General features: G+C 37.0%; 1 protein-coding gene across 2 annotated transcripts in view; it reads right to left on the reverse strand.

Moving 5' to 3' along the window:
- Positions 1 to 6,088, reverse strand: part of LOC107685478 (serine/threonine-protein kinase TAO1-like) — a 53,048-nt gene extending 46,960 nt beyond the window's left edge. For both annotated transcript variants that reach the window (XM_016482069.1, XM_016482068.1), the window contains exon 1: positions 5,502 to 6,088. The gene's annotated coding sequence lies outside the window, so the exon portion shown is untranslated. The remainder of the gene's footprint in view (positions 1 to 5,501) is intronic.
- Between the last annotated feature and the right edge of the window lie 483 nt (positions 6,089 to 6,571).

A 6,571-nucleotide genomic window follows, 5' to 3' on the forward strand; every position in this document is an offset into this window, starting at 1 on the left:
TTGTGTCATATCAGTCAGAAAAGCAGTTCTGGGCTTTTTTTTTTAGCTAACCTAGTTGTTATTTTTGGCTGAATAACTCTAGGTTTTCAAAAGCCCTTTAAAATTAAATATGTACACAGTTTGGATTAAATGAAAGTATAGTCAAATTTTTTAATTAGCATGTTTTTGTGTTTTGCTTTGGTACCGAAATTGGTACCAAGAACCGTGGCTTTTCACTGGTATTGGTACCGAATACTGAAATTTTGGTACGTGACAAAACTAGTATATTCTTTAAATTTTCTCTTTTTTGTTCCACAAAAAACTATTGCAATATGAAACATGAGTTTGGAACAACATGAGGGGCGAGTACATAATAATATTTTTTTTGGGGGTGAATATCCCTTAAACCAGGAAGGACTAGGTTCACTTGCAGAAGACTGTCTGTATAGTCATGTCTGAATATATTATTGGTGATTTCATTCAAATTCACATTAACACATTTTGATAGACAAACAGTGTTGTCAAAATCTCTAAAGAAAAGATTTTCTCAGCTGGTAACATCACAATGAAGCTGTTTTCAAGAGTTAAAATTATACCAGACGTGTTCTTTCCAGCTTGTCTGTGCAAAACAGCATGACTGTCCTTCACTGGAAGCCTCCTGTATTGATCAAGATCTCTGCTGTTAAAACTGTTCACATGACAGAAGGTTCCTCCTTCCTGGTGCAGGTTTCCAGTTTGATTCTCTAAAAGTGACATTCTCACACACTTATCAAGTTCCCACCTGCTAGACTAATTGTTGGTTGGTGTTTTAATGCCATACCAGCTTCCTTGGCTATTTTCTATGGAAGCATATAGGTAGCGAAATTCAATTTAAAATGCAATATGCAAAATGACAATGCAATATTCAAAATGGCAACGCAATATTCAAAATGGCATTGTATTTCTGTATTTAAATTTACATTTTCCATTACCCATACATGCAAAGTTTGGTGCAAAAGTAAAATGAAAATTAAATTATATAATTTACATTTGCCATTTCCAACAGTAGTCTTAATATGTAAATTGCATGCAAATTTTAATGCTTTATAAGTTGCGAAATTAAAATGAAAATGTATAACACAAATTGATTTGATATGTGTAACATGTCCAAGCAGAAATGGTAGCATAATGATCATTTAAAATTGCATTTTAAATTGAATTTCGCTACCTATATGCTTCCATCATTTTCATGGTGATTAACAAGTTTAAGTGGTATAAAAGAGCAATTAAAAAACCTATATAAGGTTTTTAAAGTTTGCTTTAGATAAAAACTCGAAAATGGATTCAGGGTTGAAAAATGTAAAAAGAAGAGACACTGATACAATAGCACGAAATGTATATAATTGGTGAAGATGGGACGTTCAAATAACATCAAAATTGCTTTACATTTTGATTCTTTCCTTATCCCAGCATGGTGAGCATTTTTTGTTGTTGTTTCTGAATCATTTGAGTGTAAGCAGACTAATATAATTTTCTTAAGAGAATTTAAACCACCACAATTCAATAAAAAATGTTTAAAAGATGCTGGATTCTATCATGAAGAGCAGGGCGGGCGGTAGGGTCGCTGCGCGGCTGCAGCCTTTTCTCGTGGTGGGGGCGTTTTGTGCAGTTGGGGCGGTGCTCGCGTCGCGGTCTCGGCGATTCCACGCGGAACATAAATACAAACTGAAAAACCTGTGAAATCCAAGTGGAAAGGTTCTGAGAATGTTTAACATCTGTATTTATTTTATTGTTTTAAAAATGTTTTGTTTTCTTTAGAAATCCTGCAAGCACTTTATTTTTCATTGATATTAAGCAGATGTAATTCTTTTGTTCAGATCAAAATGTTATGACATTGTATGTTACAATTGTAAACTTAAAATGTGAACATTTAAAGCAGGGTCTAAAAAAATATATGGTCTTTTTTATAAAATACATATTATACATTTAACTAAAGGATCCTGTTAGCACTTTAATTTTTCCCCCTTGACACGTACTGCACAAAAAGTGGTTTAATTAACACAGCAGGATCAGTTGCAAAGCTACATGACAGTATATCTTGCTTCTGCGTTTTTTAAAATACATCATAAATGGAGGATTTATTTTAAAAACAACAAAAAAACATATCTTGGTGTTTCCTAGAGATGCACCGATTGCAATTTTCTTGGCCGATTCTGATTTCCAATTTTTTGTTAGTGTGATCTGCCGATACAGATTTTTGCTGATTCCGATTTTCTTTCTATAAGAACTATTGAACTATAGAACTAAGAACTATAATTGACAGCATATACAAACAAAAATCTACTTTTCTTCAACGCAGTTTTATTTTCATTAAAAAAACACAAGTAAAAAGTCAGTAATAAAATAAGAACAAATAAAAAAAATTGCAAACAACAGCACAAATAAATGCAATAGAATAAAGAGAGCTATGAAACTAAGTTTTTCAGGTTAAGTAAGTTTTTATTTAGGTAAGAACTACTACAGAAATTAAAGTTAGGGCTGTGCAAAAAATCGAATGCGATTTTCATGCGCATCTCATCAGTAAAGCTGCTCCTGTGATTAGTAGTAAATCTCCAGCACGTGTCGCAACATATCGTATTGTAACCCATGTATCGTGATACGTATCATATCGCCAGATTCTTGCCAATACACAGCCATATTAAATATGCTGTGCATGCCATATAAGGACGTTTATGTATGTACATTCAACACAAAATGGTTAGATACAGTAAATCAAATCAAAGCAAGGTCAGTATCTCTCATAAATGTCATGCTCCCAGTCCCATTAGTTCTGTGTACAAAAACAGAACTGCAAACATAGGCTGATATAGGCTAGCATTATGCAGACTTGACATGCAGTAAAATATTTGCGATTCTGAATGGCTATTAATCTCGGAAATATTAGCCAAAGCAGGGTGACTTCTGTTTTTATTACCGAGATAAATAACTGAAAATGAGTCTACTCAACACACTGCAAGTTATCACAGTAACTGGCACAATATTAAACGACAAAAGGAATAGCATGCATCATCAAGATAATACAACACTGAAAAGGGGGCCATTACAGACATCATCAATATTCAGAACTTGCAATCAAGGCCAATGAAAAAAGAGAACTGATGAACAGGGGTTCAAACAAAAAGTGATTTATAATGGATGATCTAGAGAATTAATTGCTGTTGCTTGCTCATGCCTTTGCAATAACTATTGGCTGGTAGCCTACAGCAATACAACCCATTAAAATATTATTGAATCTATCATTATTAATCATTATAATTTATCATACAGTAGGTCGAAATTGTGTGCCTGAAAGCTTAAACTGATTACATGTATCAATAATTGACGACCACTGTATATCACTATACAATATAATAAAAAGAAGGATGCAGTTCATATGTAGAGCTTCATATACGAATCAAACAAAATAATAACATTTTACTTGGGCTAGAAAGTGTAAAATATGTAATAACTGCTCCCAAAATTAAAGGGGTCATATGATGCGATTTCAAGTTTTCCTTTCTCTTTGGAGTGTTACAAGCTGATTGTGCGTAGATAAGATCCCTGAAGTTGCAAAGACTAAAGTCTCAAATCCAAAGAGATATCGAGAAGAGGTAATTCTGACCTTGCTATGACAATCTGGCGCTTCTGTACGTGCGTGCGTGCGTGCGTGTGTGAGAGAGAGAGAGAGAGACAGACAGACAGACATCACAGTGGAGTCAACTGTCTTAACCGTGGCTTGTGTAATGCAAACACATACCAGCTTCATCACTGTGTCTGTCACGCGACTCTGTTCCCCTTTCGGGCTCTGTCTTTACATTTATTTTGAAAGATGAAGCTCGCGATTATGGTAAGGGGCGTTACATTTCCGATGAGTGCTTGCGGTGTTCGGCCAATCACAATGCACTGGGTCAGCTGGCCAATCAGAGCAGACTGCGCTTGTCGGAAGGAGGGACTTTGTAGAAAACGAAGCGTTTGAGAGAGGCGGGGCATAGAGGACCTACAATAATGTACAGTATTTGAAAAAGAATGTGTTTTTTGAACATTAAAGCATGTCAACATATTCTGTTACACCAAATACACAAAATAATGATCTTTAAAAAAGCATCATATGACCCCTTTAAGGTGTAAAATCACACCCCTTTGTCACTTCACCACAAAGGTAAACAACAGGGGAATAAAGTCAATTTTAGGCACACAATATTTGTCCCCAAAATATTTAGTCATCACATCCTTGAAAAAACACAAGGCATTCAATTCACAGCTTAAACAGTAACATGTATTAGAAAGGCTTGCAACCAGTTACAAAAACATGCACATGTGCCCCTTGTTAAACAAAAGATACAACTAAAAAAACAAATATTTAGAAATCAATTAGTATGGCGTATGGATTTAGAGATATTTTAACATGAAAATGGTTGCCAAAACTCCATATACGCACATCGAATCTCGTATACATACACACCGATAGATCCACAATACTGACAAAGAATGGGAAGAGAAGCGCAGTCTCAATAGGCGATCAATATTCAGGCTGAGCTTCGTCCTGCTCTGAGACGATGCTGTTTGAAATTGATCTATTAAAAAGCGTAACTACGCTAATAAATGAACTGTATTGTCCCTAGGCCAGGTGACTATAATGAATAATGCTTTAAATAGAAGAGTACAAGGGCTGCTGGCCAGTCCAGTGTGTGTTACGCAATGTCAACACTGAAATGAGGAATGCGGCGCGCGTCACTGAATGCAGCTCACAAGGGAATACCCAGCTCGATAAACCAGGGCTTTAATCAACTGATTACTTGTCATAACAGAGCTGTGGATAGTTAATTTATATAATGAGGAAGGACACTACCAGGCCCTAAAATGCTTGTTTTTGTTTAGTTATCAAAGCCTGCTTTTGAAACTGGGAGGGAGTGTCATTGCAATAATATGAGACACTGGACATTGTCGTAAAAGCAATGTGGTTAGATTATATTTTTACTGACAAATTAAGAATAATTCAATTTATAAGTACAATTCAGAAACAAAATCACAATGATTTCCCTCATCTCAATCCTTCAAAGCAGGGAACAACTTTACTAAATGTATACATTTGGCTAGTTAGATAAACACTCGCAGTCCATTCGACACTCATGAATGTCAAAGCAATTTTACCAATATAAACCAACATCACCCTAAACCAAGTTTGTCAATCCTGCATGCTGGCACAAACAAAACTATGCATACCTACCAAGCAGCAAAACTGTCAAACATTAGTGACACCAGCTATTCGAGAAAGAATAAACGTTTAAAGTGTGTAGTTTGTCTGTTACACACGATTAAACAGTGCCAAAAGTTGTAACGTTAGACCAAACCCACCTTAGCCACATATTAGCTCAGCAGTTAATGGACTGTTAGCTAACTTCATACGACGACAAAATAATGACACAACCGCTACGAGACATCGGTAAGGTCCTGACAAGAACAGATAAAAGGCTCGTTTGAGGGTGTAACTTAGTTGAACTCACCCGTCCACCAGGCCAAGTTTGAGCGGACTCCAAGAGAAAACCTCAGCGTGCTAATGTGGCTAACTTAGCCTACACCAGTTAACGTTAGTGAGAATTCAGGAGAAATGTGTAAACAAAATCACTTCTTGTTTATTCCTTTGTACATTCGACAGCTCGTATAGTGGAGAAGAAGAGTCGGTGTATTTACAGTATCCAGCCCGTCCGGGCTGACAGTGTTGAAGGTGATGACTCACAGGGAATATAAACTAAATCAGCTGTGGCCAGTTTACAGCTAATGTTAACTCTCCACTCCCAGTCAGTCACTTCCAAAAATGGCGGCGGGTAGTTTTCACCACCTTCACTTAGTGGAAAACACGGGAGAAATTTTGTAGGTAACGTTAGCTCTCTAAACAACACCATGGGCGCTCTCCTTAACCACCCAAGATATGACAGCCCTTCAATGTCGCCTCGGCCGTAAAAGTTCTTCATGCGTGGCGCGTCTGTCGTGTGGCCGGCCAGTGATTTTCATCTCTCTCTATCCTCTCTCCCTCTATCCACTCTCCTACTGCAATCCAACCAGCACAGAGGCCGTTAACGCAAGTGTAAAAACGATGTTCAATTCGTGAACCAATCGTTCCTTTGAATCGAATCTTTTGGATGAATCAGTTGAATCGGTCTGAACGAATCGGGCTGAATCGGTCCGAGCGGATCTTAAAGGGGTCATATGATGTTGATAAAAATAACATTATTTTGTGTATTTGGTGTAATGAAATGTGTTTATGCGGTTTACATTTCGAAAAACACATTCTTTTCCACATACTGTACATTATTGTTTCTCCTCTATGCCCCGCCTTTCTGAAACGCATCGATTTTTAAAAAGCTCATCAGTCTGAAAAGCGAGGTGTGCTCTGATTGGCCAGCTATCCAGTGCGTTGTGATTGGCCGAATACCTCAAGCGTGTGACAGAAATGTTACGTCCCTTACCATACTGTGATGCCCTGTCCGGCCAGAGCGACGATTCAAAAACATGAAAACCCATTACAAACGAGGCATTTGTTGCATCCAGTGGGGACATAATTACGGATTATAAT

This window comes from Sinocyclocheilus anshuiensis, unplaced genomic scaffold (assembly GCF_001515605.1).
Source record: "Sinocyclocheilus anshuiensis isolate Anshui unplaced genomic scaffold, SAMN03320099.WGS_v1.1 scaffold922, whole genome shotgun sequence".
In the NCBI taxonomy this organism is placed as follows: domain Eukaryota; kingdom Metazoa; phylum Chordata; class Actinopteri; order Cypriniformes; family Cyprinidae; genus Sinocyclocheilus; species Sinocyclocheilus anshuiensis.